We start from the raw sequence: 14476 nt of genomic DNA, 5'->3' as shown, positions 1-14476 counted from the left end.
GCGAAGAGATGGTGATACAAGTGCAATATGGATAGTAGATATGAGTATTTGTAATCTGAAAATATAAAAATAGCAAGGTAACTAATGATAAAAGTGAGCATAAGCAGTATTGCAATGTGTGGAAATAAGGCCTAGGGTTCATACTTTCGCTAGCGCAAGTCCTCTCAACAATAATAACATAATTGGATCACATAACTATCCCTCAACATGCAACAAAGAGTCACTCCAAAGTCACTAATAGCGGAGAACGAACGAAGAGATTATGGTAGGGTACGAAACCACCTCAAAATTATTCTTTCCAATCAATCCGTTGGGCTATTCCTATAGGTGTCAGAAACAGCCCTAGAGTTCGTACTAGAATAACACCTTAAGACACAAATAAACCAAAACCCTAATGTCACCTAGATACTCCAATGTCACCTCAAGTATCCGTGGGTATGATTATACGATATGCATCACACAATCTCAGATTCATCTATTCAACCAACACAAAGGACCTCAAAGAGTGCCCCAAAGTTCCTACCAAAGAATCACGACGAAAATGTGTGCCAACCCCTATGCATAGGTTCATGGGCGGAACCCGCAAGTTGATCATCAAAACATACATCAAGTGAATCACGTGATATCCCATTGTCACCACGGATATCCACGGCAAGACATACATCAAGTGTTCTCAAATTTTTAAAGACTCAATCCGATAAGATAACTTCAAAGGGGAAACTCAATTCATTACAAGAGAGTAGAGGGGGGAGAAAACATCATAGGATCCAACTATAATAGAAAAGCTCGCGATACATCAAGATCGTATCACCTCAAGAACACGAGAGAGAGAGAGAGAGAGAGATCAAACACATAGCTACTGGTACATACCCTCAGCCCCGAGGGAGAACTACTCCCTCCTCGTCATGGAGAGCACTGGGATGATGAAGATGGCCACCGGAGAAGGATTGCCCCCTCCGGCAGGGTGCCGGAACAGGTCTAGATTGGTTTTTGGTGGCTACGGAGGCTTCTGGCGGCGGAACTCCCGATCTATTATCGCTTCTAGAAGTTTTAGGATACATAGGTATATATGGGTGAAAGATATATGTCAGGGGACCGAAGGGGGGGCACGAGGCAGGGGGGGCGCCCAAGGGGGGTGGGCGCGCCCCCCACCCTCGTGAGCACCTCCTTCTTTCCTGACATGCACTCCAAGCTTTTCCGGTAGCTTTCCTTCCAAAAATAACTTCTCTCGTTGATTTCATTCCGTTCCGACTCCGTTTGATATTCTTTTTCTTCGAAACACTGAAATAGGCAAAAAACAGCAATTCTGGGCTGGGCCTCCGGTTAATAGGTTAGTCCCAAAAATAATATAAAAGTGGATAATAAAGCCCAATATTGCCCAAAACAGTAGATAACATAGCATGGACCAATCAAAAATTATAGATACATTGGAGACGTATCACCCTCCCTCTCCCAACATCTCCTCCTCCTCCATTGAGTGTGGCGAAGCCCTGCCGGAGAACTGCGAGCTCCACCACCACGCCGTCGTGCTGCTGTACGTGTGTTGAACGCGGAGGCGCCGTTGTTTGGCACTTATATCAGAATGAATCGCGATCTAAATCGCTACGAGTACGACTCCTTCATCCGCGTTCTTGTAACGCTTACGTTTCGCGATCTTTAAGGGTATGAAGATACACTCCCCTATCTCTCATTGCTAGTCTCTCCATAGATTGATCTTGGTGACGCGTAGAAATTTTTAATTTCTGCAACGATCCCCAACAAAAATGAGGCCCTTTGCTCACTCCACTTGGCCGTTTGACTGTGGATGGGCAACGGACGCTAAGTCCAATCGGATGCCCTGCGTCGTGCAGAAACGGGCCAAGGCACCTTTGGCAAAGTTTGTGACATTGTCGGTGATGATGTTGTGTGGTATGCCATACTGGATGGTGGTGTCGGTGATGAAAGTCACAGCAGTCGGACCATTCAACTTCTTGATTGGTTTTGCTTCTATCCACTTGGTGAACTTGTCCACCGTACAAGCAGATGAGTCATGCCACCGCGTGTTGTCTTGAATGGTCCCACCATATCCAGCCCCCAGAGGGCGAAGGGCCAGGCAATGGGGATGGTCTTGAGTGCAGAAGCCGGCTGATGTGGCTTGAGCGGAACTTCTGGCACCCTTTGCATTTCTGGACCAAGTCTTTGGCGTCTTCTAGAGCAGTGGCTAGAAAAACCCATGGCGGAAAGCTTTGGCAACAAGTGCTCTTGAAGCTGCGTGGTGGCCACACTCGCCTTGTTGGATATCTTTGAGGATTGCTTGACCATGATCTGGCTCCACGCAACGCTGGTACAAACCAGTGACACTGCGCCTCACAAGTTCTCTGTTGACAACGGTGTATGTTGTTGCCCGGTGTTGGACTCGCCGGGCCGAGATCTCATCAGTCGGCAGCTCTTTGTTCAGCAGAAAGTTGAGGATGGGTCGTGCCCATGAAGGTGCTGCTATTTCTTCGACTGTCAGAATTGCTTGCACGAGGGTGGTTGGGCCGGGAGGCAGCGAGTTGGAGTTGGCTGCCGCTTGCTGAGTCGATGAAGTCCTCGGGCCGACTGCTGCAGTCCCCGGGCCGGGTGCGGCTGCTGCAGTCCCTGGGCCGCCTGCCGAATTCCCCGCGCCGGCTGCTGAGGTCCTCAAGTCGGATCCAACTACTTCAGGAGGAGCCGACACAAAGATGGAATCTGACTCTGGCGATGGCTTGACAGACGGCTTAAGGAGGCGTTGCAGGGCAACCCCGGCTGGTATTGCTTGCCGGGTGGAGCCGATTCGTGCCAAGGCATCTGCTTGCTCATTGTCATTTCTTGGCACATGTAGGAACTCGCACCCTTCAAAGTATCTGCTGAGTTGCTGGACGAGGAAGCGGTAGCTTGCCATGTTTGCATCTTCGGTGTCTCGGTCGCTTGACGACTGCTGGACCACCAAGTCAAAATCTCCATAACACAGGATCTGGCGTATGCCGAGTTCCTTGGCAAGCCGGAGCCCGTGAATGAGTGCTTCGTATTCAGCAACGTTGTTGGAGGCGGCAAAGTGGATTTGCAACACATATCTGAGCTTGTCGCCTTTGGGAGAGGTGAGGACGGTGCCGGCTCCCAAATCGATGCGCATCTTGGAACCATCAAAGTGCATCCGCCAATGGGTGGAGTCTGGCGCTGGTGGCAGGTACTGGGTCTCAGCCCAGTCGACGAGGAAGTCGTCTAGTGCTTGTGACTTGATGGCGGTGCGAGGCTGGTAGTAGATGGTGTAGGGGGCCAAATCTATGGCCCATTTGGCCACTCGGCTCGAAGCATCTCGGTTTCCAATGATCTCAGCAAGGGGAGCAGTGCAGACAACAGTGATTGGGTGCTCTTGAAAGTATGGCTTCAGCTTCTTGGTGACGAAGTGTACGCCGTAGCACATCTTCTGATAGTGCGGGTAGTTCTGCTTGGAGGCGGACAACACTTCACTCAGGTAATACACCGGCCTCTGGACTGGTAGTGCTTTGCCTTCTTCCTTGCATTCCACAACTATGACTGTGCTAACCACCTGGCTGGTGGCGGCGATGTAAAGAAGCATGGGCTCCTTAGCAGTCGGAGCCGCCAGGACAGGCGGGGTGGTCAACATCTTCTTGAGCTGGAGATAAGCTTCATCCTCCTTGTCGTTCCACTCGAAAAAAGTGGTCTTCTTCATGAGTTGGTACAGGGGAAGAGCCTTCTCGCCCAGCCGACTGATGAAACGGCTGATGGATGCCAAGCAGCCGGTGAATTTTTGCACGTCCGACAGTCGGGTGGGCACCTCCATCCTCTCGATGGCCTTGATCTTCATAGGGTTACACTCTATGCCGCGCTCTGAGACCAGAAAACCAAGAAGTTGGCTGGCTGGTACTCCAAAGACGTATTTCTCCGGGTTGAGCTTGATCTGAAATCGGTGCAAGTTTTCAAAGGTCTCCTTGAGGTCTTCTAGCAGTGTTCCACGCTTCTCCGTCTTCACCACAACATCATCCACATAGACGTGGGCATTTCTGTCGAGTTGCTTGAGGAGACACTTCCGCATGCAACGCTGAAATGTGGCGCCGGCATTTCTCAAGCCGAATGTCATGGTCAGGTAAAAAAAAGGCTCAGAATGGCGTGATGAAGGTGGTCTTCAGCCTATCGGTCGGGTTCAGCTTGATCTGATGATACCCTGAGTATGCATCCAAAAAGCTCAACAGCTCGCATCTGGCTGTGGAGTCAATTACTTGGTCAATTCTTGGCAAAGTAAATGGGTCTTTGGGGCAAGCTTTGTTGAGGCTGGTATAATCAATACACATGCGCCACTACTTATTCTTCTTCAGCACAAGGACTGGGTTGGCTAACCATTCGAGAAAAAACACCTCCATGATGAAGCCGGATGCTAGAAGCCGGGCTATCTCTTCTCCAACAACTCTTCTCTTCTCTTCTGACAGGCGGCGCAAGGGCTGCCTGACTGGCTTGGCATCAGGTCGGACATGTAGCTTATGCTCGGCGAAATCCGTCGGAACACCCGGCATGTCCTTGGGAGACCATGCAAAGATGTCCCGGTTCTCACAGAGGAAATCGACGAGGTCGCTTTCCTATTTGCTGTCAAGGTTCGCGCCTATGAAAACGTGCCTCTCGGGGTGCTCCGGGTCCAAGGGTATCTTCTTTGTTTCTTTGGCCGGCTTGAACGAGCCCTCAGCTTCCGACTCCTTGGGGTTGGGTGACATTTCCGGCTGCTTGCCTGCCACTTCCACAACCCGGTCAAGGAGCCGCTTTTCAGCCGCGATCACGAGGGACTCAGCTAGCCGGCTGCTGTCTGCCACACAGGCAGACGACTTCTTGTAGTCCCCAGTTATGGTTAGGATTCCCTTGGTGCTTGGCATCTTCATCTTGAGGTAGGCGTAGTGGGGGACCGCCATGAACTTGGCCAGAGCAGGCTGGCCAAGCAGTGCGTGATAAGGGCTCTCAAGGTCCACCACCTCAAACCAGACTGGCTCTCAGCGAAAGTGTTCTTTGTCTCTGAAGAGGGCGTCAATTTGAGTCTTGCCGATTGGTGAGCTAGAAAGGCCAGGAACTATGCCATGGAATACAGTCCGACTGGGCTGAAGCTGCCTCTGTTTGATTCCTAACTTCTCCATAGTGTCTCGGTACAGGATGTTGATGCTTCTGCCACCATCTATCAGGACTCGGGAGAAGCGAGCATCCTGCCTTTCTGTGGCAAAAGTGGCATCCAAAGCCAGGGCATAAGAACCGGGATTGGGCATCACCGCCGGGTGGTCAGCTCTGCTCCAGCTGATGGGCTTTTCAGACCAATGCATGAACTCGGGGGTCTCTGATGCGACTGCATTTACTTCTTGTTGTCGTTGTCGTCTGTTGTGCCTATCGTCGGCCACGCTAGTGAACACGACATAAGCTCCATGATCTTCAGGGTATTCATCTTGTATGGCGCCAACTAGCAGAACCGCCAGCTGCTGGGGAGGAGGAGGTGGCGGCCGGCAGGCAGAGGAGGCGGGAGTCCATCACCATTGGCGATCCTGGTGAGCCAGTGGCATTTCCGAGTGGTGTGGTTGGACGGCTTCACGCCATTGGGAACTTGCAGGAGGCATCAAGAGTCTGCTCGTACGAGAAGGCAGGCAACCAGTTGGGCTTGCCGCCCTTCTGACGCTTGGGTGGAGGCTGCCCCTCTGGCTGCTGATCTTCGACTGTCGCCACCTACCGGCTTGTGGAAGCCGCTACGTGGCCTTGCGCTTGTTGTCATTTGGTTGCTGATGCCGACTGATGTTGCCAGCCGGAGTCCGAGGAGCTTGAGGAGCCATTTTGCCAAATGCGTCAACTTGGATTTCCGCCTTCATGGAGGAGTCGGCCGTGGTGTACTTGTCTGCTATGATCAGCAGTTCATCGAGGGTCGTCAGCTCGTCACAGAGAAGCCGGTGCTTGAGGAGGGTGCCTTCTCGGCACCCGACAGTGAAGTACTCGATGGCCTGCACCTCGTGCACGCCCTCGCAGGAGTTGCGTAGCTCGGCCCAGCGCGTGAGGTAGTCACGAGTCGACTCGTTGGGGCCTTGGACGCATAAGGAGAGCTGGCGAGGCTTGGGCGGCCGCTTGTACGTGCTGGTGAAGTTGCGGATGAAGGCTTCAGTGAAATCAACCCAGCTGTTGATGTTGTGGGGCTTCAGGCTATTCAGCCACGTCCGGGCTGTGCCCTGGAGCATGAACGGAACGTACTTCACGGCAACGTGCTTGTTGCCATTGGAGATGCTGACGGTTGTGGAGTAGTCGACCAGCCAGTCCTCCGGCTTCACGGAGCCGGTGTACTTGGGTGTATCTCTCAGGAGCATGAACCCTTTGGGGAAGGGCTCATCTCGGATGCGGGGGCCAAAACAAGGCAGACACAGCTCGTCTTCTTCTTCTAGTGCCAGGGATCGGTTGAGGCGGTCGATCCGGTGGAGGGCGTCGTTCTCTCCGACTCCTTCTTAATGACCGAGGCGGTCACTGAGTGTCGGGTGGTCAACAGGCGTCAGGGAAATGCGCCTGTCCCTGCGGGGAGGGGGAGGCGGACAGTCGTCTCGTCGCCGCACAGCTCTTGGGCAGCCGTCTTGGTCGCGCTCGATGGTGATGCAAGTCCGGTTGTGGCTTGCAGCCGGCTCCTTGTCTCTCCTATCGCGGACGCCACCAGTCGGCGTCCGAGATGTCGCGCCTTGGTCCCGGCGAGGAGGCGGATCATCGTTTCGCCAGTTGGGCGCTTCAGTGCGGCAACCAGCCTCTTGCTGCTCAGCAGCCACGTCAAGGAGCTGCTGGACACGCTCTGTCATGTGGCGACGCTCGTTGCCCTCGAGTTTGTCGAGCTCGTCTGCTACCGCCTGGGCAGCTCGTATGTTCTCTGCAGGCGTGGCGTAGACGGGATGATCTGCCCCGAACATGTTGGCGATGGTCGCGCCACGCTGCCGGATCAGGCCAATGCGGCTAGGCCCATCAGGAGCCGGCGTGCCGCCGACAGCACGGTCCATCTCACGCTAGTAGTCCTCCGAAAGGCGTCTCATGCTGGACAGCCCATTGGCGCTTTTGACGAGCTGGACACGGCGTGCCTCCAGCGTCTCCGCGTCGGCATCTTCCGGGATGGGCGCGGTCAGGTCTTGCATCGCCACCTGCAACGGATCCTAGCCACCTCCGCCAGAGTGCTCGCCATGGCTGATGACGAGCACCTCTGTGACGGTACTGTCGCTGCTGTCCGCGCGAGGAAGCGGTTGCTCATAGACCACCACGTTGGTGGGGAACGCGTCAAGCGACGCCGTGTCAGAGTCGACAAGCATCGGCTCGGTGGAGCCAACCGACTCCAAGTCCACAGCAGGCTCGTTGGTGACGTGGAGCTGATCGAGGAGGCTAACGAGGTGGCTCTCGGGGCCTTTTGTGCCCGCATCAGATGCGGGCTCGTCGGAGAGGCGAATCTCGCCAACAAGATCGGCGAGGCAGCTCGCCGCACAGGCGACTGCGGCGTGCAGCGCGTCGGCGCAGACGCCGTCTGGCGTGTCGGGCTGGTTGCGCTCGCCAGGAAGGAACAAGTTTCCTATCCAGAATAGGTCTCCGCGAGACGGTGCACCTCGCCCCATGGTGGGCGCCAAATGTCGGGGGTTGGGTGCGACATATGACAACAAATGGCTTATCATGGTGGGAGCGCGTAGAACATCGCCGGTGCCTGGAAGCGGGATGAGGCGTAGACGCGAACGCCGGCGCACTTTACCCAGGTTCGGGGCTCTCCTAGGAGATAACACCCCTAGTCCTGCTCTGCGGGGTCTCCGCATGATCACTAAGGCACTAGTGAGTACAAATGGTGCTCCTCGAGCTGTATGCTAGAGGTAGAAAAAGGCAGGCACGCTCTCTCCTTTCTCTAGGTATGAGTCTAGTTCTAACAGGTTGGGAACCCTTTGCATGGGTGCCCTGGGGGGTTTATATAGGCCTACCCCCCAGGGGTACAATTGTAATCCGACCGGGTGTAGGTCCCAGCTGTCAGTGTCTCTGGTCGCCGGCTTCTCCGCCGGCTGCTGGGGCCCGCCGCTTGGTGGGCCCCGCCGACTGGTCTGGTACGGAGCCGACAGGCCGCTCTCGCCGCTCGCATGTCTTGCCTCCTGCCGATTACTGTAGCCGCGATGCTAATGACGCATGCTTGGTCAAGGGAGCGTGGCTACAGTCCCGCCGCCTGGTGGGAGATCACGGTGGCCACTCCGGGTCTCATCTGGTTAATGGTGCACGGGCCCCGAGGAAGGAACGGGCCGCCTGCTGGGAGCCATCCTCCCTTAGGTCCGACTGGTCAAGCTTCCGCCGTCTTCCGGGCTCTCGCTGCCCAGTAGGGCCCACCGCCTGCAGGCCATACCGACAGGTCGTCATGGGAACAGGGCTCCGCCTGCTAGAAGTGACGTCAGGGATGGAGTGGCAACAGTGCCACGCCGGGCAGAGATCTCCGCCTGTACAGAGCACTGTGGCCATGCCCGACCCTGGATACGGGGGTGATGGGCTACACTGTAGCCTTACCCTGTCTTGTCTTCTTAATGGGAGCGCAGACTCTGAGGGCGCGGTGGGCCGCCGGCTAGGAGCCGGCCTCTCTGAAGGCCGCCTGCAAGAAGTCGGCCCGTCTTGGAGCCGTCCTCTTGAGCTTAGCCGCCTTCCGGCAGCCGGCCGCTTGGGACAGTCGGCCACCATAAGGCGGCGCTTCTTCTTGATGTCTCAAGGGGCGCAGCTAGCCCCGATGTGTTGAAAGGCTCAGGGGGCTCGGGTTAGGCTACTCGTGGCTCATTACTCCGACAACAACACTTAAATCACTTAAATTTCACTGCCTTCATATAATTTTGGTACATTTATTGTTCCTCGCTTCATCTATCAATTAATACCCTCCCCTAATTTTTGTTGTTGCAAATAGCAACCACTTGATTTTAAAAAATTATGCGGCTGCCTATCTGAAAATAAACAGTTGTCTAGCTCTTGAGGTTTTCATGCAACCTAATAAAATATTAACATTATTTCGACAAAGTAAAAGTTACTTCTTTATTGAAATATGTTTTATCGTGGTTGCAGGATTTGTCTCTCATTCTCCTTCTGTTATCTCCACACTTGGTGTTTTTATGTGTCTTCGCATCAAAAGATTTGGACAGTGAGCATTGGAGTTTGAACTGGCACATTTGATGTGAGAGGAAGACATGTCTCTCATGCAACATGAAGTGGGTTGATGGTGTGGCAGCTCAGGATACTGTACAAGTGATAACATAGATTTCATCTATCAAGTTTGAACAAATTATGGATCTTAATGTTTGCCTCCTATTCAGTTGTGGCTTTGTTCGCAGGTTTTCAATATTATTTAGTACAATCAATATCTTAATTTTTACTGTATATTTTGTGTGCTGATGCGCCATTTAGGTTGGGACGATAGTAGAAAGACACTACTCCTTCTGATCCCAATTGATTGACGCTACTTTAGTACAATTTCGTCAATTTATATGGATTGGAGGGAGTAACTTTTTCTCACGAAATGAGGCCGAAAGCAGATGTTCCATGGGGAAGGAGTAGGTGGTACTTGGTTGTTGTGGAAAGCGAAAACCGAATAACAACATCAATATTTGGCACGGCACAATAGTAAACCAGAGGCATACATTGCTTGGCATATGCGTTCATATTTCTTTTATCATTTCACTCGGTCTAGCATCTCTATATTGTCTTGTGCCAACGTATAGGCATTCAACTAGTCAAATTAAAAATGGGTCGTGAATGGATCGGCAGGCGGACAAAAAAAGAACGCGTGTCTGTTTGGGTCGGCGCGTTGGGCCGATTTTTCTGTTCGCCGCGGGCCAACGTTAAATGGGCCACGAATGGGTCGGCAGGCGGACAAAAAACTTTAATCATGATACCTTTCATCAGAAAAATGAAATAAAGCGTACATGTTACTACTAGATTTGGTTACAAGAAGGCACAAAGGTAACAAGATAGCAACAGACTCAGGTAGCTGCAACAGAACTATTTCAAGCTAACTGAAGAGTCCGCTGCACGTACAACAACTTCACTATGGATGTGAAAAGTGTAGAATCCGTCGCCCCTTTGGGTTATGATATGAGGAGCATGAACATGAATCCAAAGTGTTTAATCAAGTAAGTATTGTGCATCACACATGCTTGCCGCTTAGTTTGTCACGGGTCTATCCAAACAATTTGAAGTAAACAATTTTCCATTCATGCGAGAAATTCATTACATCATAGGAGCGCATGATCCAAGACTCCTGAGATTTACATTCAGATGCTACGTGTTGACTGGCTGGCTAGCCTTTCCCCGCCACACAAACCTGTCAGTGCCTTCCATGACCCAAAAACTTGTAGGAGGCCCCCGCAAGAAAAAAACTTGCAAGAAGACATCTTTCGTGTATTCCCTGTCACTACTACAACTTACAAGGAACTAGCGGGAGCAGCCACACCTTTCCGCGAGCTTCCTCGGTAGCGGGAGACTTGGGGTGCATTTGGTTTCTTGGCAAAAGTCGTTTTTGCCTTGCTAGGCTAGGCTTGCCGTTTGGTAACACAAATATATTCTAGCTTTTGGAGGCATCTAGCATCGCTCGGCTAGAAAATCCTCGCTCCGCGGGGAGAGCCGATTCGGGTCGCCCTCGACGGCAAAGCCAGAACGCGCGAAAAAATCTAGGCGGAACTCTCCGGATGGATAAGTCCGTCTGCAACAAATCCCTAAATCTACGTTCTCCACTCCGACCTCCTCCTCCACTTTCCCCTCCGATTTTTGCTCATCTCAATGAAATCCTCCGAAGCTGCAGAGATAAATCGAGCGAGTTGGCTCAAGTTGCCCTCCACGATTAGCTGAAGGCGCATCAGATTTGACAAGGAAAGCTTACATCCGCCTTGCTCAAGTCTTCGTCCGCCCCCATCCGCCTTGCTCAGGTCTATGTCCGCCTCATCTCTTGATTTCTCCTGTGTATGTGTGTGCACTTTTCTTGGCAATAGATCAGCTGGTTCAGGAATTGATTAGTACTAGAAGCAACAAATCGTAAATACTATCTTTCTATACTCCCCATCATCTTATCCAAGGCTGGATTCTTGTTGGGTGACCTAGCTTTGGGATTAGATTGGTACAGCTAAGGTGATAGCAAACTGTAGTATAATGCCACTGTGGCGTTGCGGTTGGGAAGGATAATGTTGTTGGCAGGCACCCAGCTCTTGATTTTTATTCCAAACCATACTCCAATTGAGTAGCTTATAGGAGTGCATGGCAGGAATTGATTTTACTGGAACATGTATGATGCATCTGCATCTGAATCCTTAATTTGGTTTGTACTGAATATGCATACAGAGCTATCTACTTAGCAGGCATCTGAACTGATTCATTAGTTCTGCATATGTATTTCCTAGTGCCTGCATCTTATTTTCATTTATATCAACAAAGGTTTGTCTACGATAGTCCTAGACTGTATATACTACGTGTTGTGTGGGTTATTAATATTTGATCTTCTTTGATTTATTTATAGATGGACGACAGTGCGCAAATTAAAAGAAAAATTGCGTTCTTCAGTGCTTTTGTAGTGGCATATTGTTATCATATATCTAAGCAACTCTAGTCACCCTACAAGATACTCATTATTAGAGAGAAATAAAGAAAGAATGGCATATCTACGAAAATTGTATTGCGGTGAGGAGAAACACTGCATTGGCGAATTGCGCATGAAAAAATCAGTGTTCTTCAAACTGTGTGATAAATTACGAAGTATGGGTCCACTTAAAGATACATGGCATTGTACTGTAGAGGAGCAAGTTGCCATGTTCCTCACTACAGTAGGGCATCATAAGAAACATATCGACATTAGTTTCCATTTCACAAGGTCAGGTGAGACAGTGAGTCGTCACTTCAACAGAGTTTTATTTGCAATTGGGAAACTTGGACCAGAAATGCTTAGGCATCGAACACTTGATACACCATCAAAGATTGAAGGCAACCCACGATTTGATCCGTATTTTAAGGTATAGTATAGTGCCCATCTAGTTACCCATAAATTTTAAAATAATTTCATAGTGCAGTAGGTGTATTACTAATTAATTGTTACTTGGATGTTTAGGACTGTATTGGTGCTATTGAGGGTACACATGTTTCATGTAACGTTCCATCTCGGATAGTCGACAGATTTCGTGGCAGGAAACCATTCCCTACCCAAAATGTTCTTGCGGCGATTGACTTTGATTTGTTATTCACTTATGTTTGTGGGCGCTGGGAAGGTTCGGCCCACGATTCAACTGTTTTACGACATTCTCTTGAGCATCCAAATGGCCTTAGAATCCCTGAAGGTAAGCCCCTGCATTTGTTACATACTTCCTCCGTCCGTAAATAAGTGTACTTCTAGCTTTTGTCCTAAGACAAAGTTTTAAAATTTTGACCAACTATGTACAAAAGAGTAGTGACATATATGACATCAAATTGATATATTATGAAAGTACATTTCAAAACAGATCTAGTGATACTAATTTAGTGCCATAAATGTTGCTATTTTTTCCTATAAAGTTGGTCAAAGTTTTAAAACTTTGACTTAAGACAAAAGCTAGAAGTACACTTATTTGCGGACGGAGGGAGTATGAACATAGAACATATAGAGTGAATGAGTGATTAATTGTTGATAATGTCATGTTAGGTAAATACTATCTTGCGGATGCGGGTTATGCAGCTAGGAGAGAATTCCTACCACCGTTCCGTCAAACTCGATATCATTTGCGTGAATGGAGGGGTAATAATAGACCCCGCACCCAGAATGAGCTATTCAACTTAAGGCACTCATCCCTTCGTACAACCGTTGAAAGGCATTTGGGACATTAAAGAACCGTTTCAAAGTTCTGACAACTAGGCCTTACTATCCCTTTCCTTCACAAGTATATGAGTCGTCATAGCATGTTGTATCCTTCACAGCTGGATATTACTAAACGGGGGTCCTGATGAACTAGTCTACAGTGAGCACAACTGGTTTGAGCAATATCCAAGATCAGCTGGCCGTGTCCAACGGGATTTACGTGAGGAACAAAGGGAGGTGCTTAAAGATAGGGATACCATGGCAGCCAATATGTGGAGAAATAGGCATAATGTTAGACGTGGTTGATTTTTTTCAAGCTTTATGTATGAGTTTGTTGATTCTAAGTTACATTGCCACTTAGAAGAACAACTTGTGTGTTTTCTTTCTTCAACTTGTAACTATGATTTATTTCCCTTGGTACGAGTGGCAATGCGATATGCATCTCAGAGGTGTTGTTTTGTCTTTGAATTATAAAATTTAATTGATGCCATAGGGATATGGTAGGTAATAACATGGTGTGGCAGCCCCAAGTTGTAGATGAAATGCTACGTTACTACAAAGAGAAGATTCAGTCTGAGGGAAAACAATTTGTCTTCAAAGAGACACATCATGAGGAGTGTGCAAAACAAATCAATGCAAAGTTTACCACCGCCTTCACACAAAGGCAAGTTTATCACAAGTTCCATAAGCTGAAAGGTAAATGAAAGATCATACTAGAGGCGAAGAACTTAAGTGGTGCCAATTTTGATGATGCCAACAAGATAATATTATATGATGAAACTGAAGTTGTTCGATGAAGAACGTGAGCACTACTTCTAAATTTTGTCAAACTATATTTCCATCTTGTATTATATTTTGTTTTCAATAACTAACATTTTCATGCTTCCTTCTCTCTTCCAGAACAAAGACAAAAGGGCAAAATATATCAATGTGCCTATTGCCAACTTTGATGAGATGGAGTTCATATTGCAGGATAAGCATGCTACCGGGGAGTTCACGGTCCTTCAAACACCCTATGACCGTGTTCATGCTCGTGACAAGGATTTTATTGGTGACACCGAGAAGCGTGCGATTGATATTGAGATTGATCCTGCAACACAATATGATTCAGATTGTCTTCCTGATGACACCAATAATGAAAGCTCGTCTTCGAAGCATCCTAGACGCGGCAAAAGCGGTAAAGGTAAGAAGGTGAAGTGTGAGGAGAGTGTAGTTCAAGACATGACGCGGTCTCTGCGTGATATGTCGGATACTATGCGTTTCACACATGTGACCAACCCGAATGAGAATTTATTCAAAATAATTGATGACATGGAAGAATACCCTCTCTTTGTCCGACTTGCACTACATACGTCTTTGGCCACCAATGAACAAGTGGCGTCCATGTTGAAAGGGAGGCCGATGACTGCTATTCAAGAGTTTGCGCGGCACTGGGTCAGTGATAACTTTCCTGAACACGTTCATGTTGCTCCTGACGTGTGATTCATTTTGCTGTAAATTTTTAGGATTATTTTGAATGTCTTCCAGCATCGTCTCCTAGGGAAATAATGTCCATGCCTCATACTTGCATGTAATGATGTCATTCAGTTTTTCATTCCTGGAAAATAAGCTTGTTACTCAAATTTTTTTATCAGTCAGTGTGTTTGCAAAGTGTGTTAAATTTAT

The 14476-nt window shown here is 49.4% G+C and overlaps 1 long non-coding RNA gene across 1 annotated transcript; it reads left to right on the top strand.

Annotated features, from left to right (window-relative positions):
• Positions 1–10607: 10607 nt before the first annotated feature.
• Positions 10608–14274, top strand: LOC123102648 (uncharacterized). Its single transcript, XR_006449121.1, has 5 exons — positions 10608–10922; positions 11507–11996; positions 12092–12317; positions 12659–13613; positions 13712–14274. It is a non-coding gene; the product is annotated as an uncharacterized lncRNA (long non-coding RNA).
• The last annotated feature ends 202 nt before the right edge of the window (positions 14275–14476 follow it).

The sequence above is a fragment of the Triticum aestivum genome, chromosome 1A, assembly GCF_018294505.1.
Source record: "Triticum aestivum cultivar Chinese Spring chromosome 1A, IWGSC CS RefSeq v2.1, whole genome shotgun sequence".
NCBI classification, from domain to species: Eukaryota; Viridiplantae; Streptophyta; class Magnoliopsida; order Poales; family Poaceae; genus Triticum; species Triticum aestivum.
The sequence above is the reverse complement of the archived record's forward strand: the minus strand, read 5'-3'. Positions and strand labels throughout refer to the sequence as shown.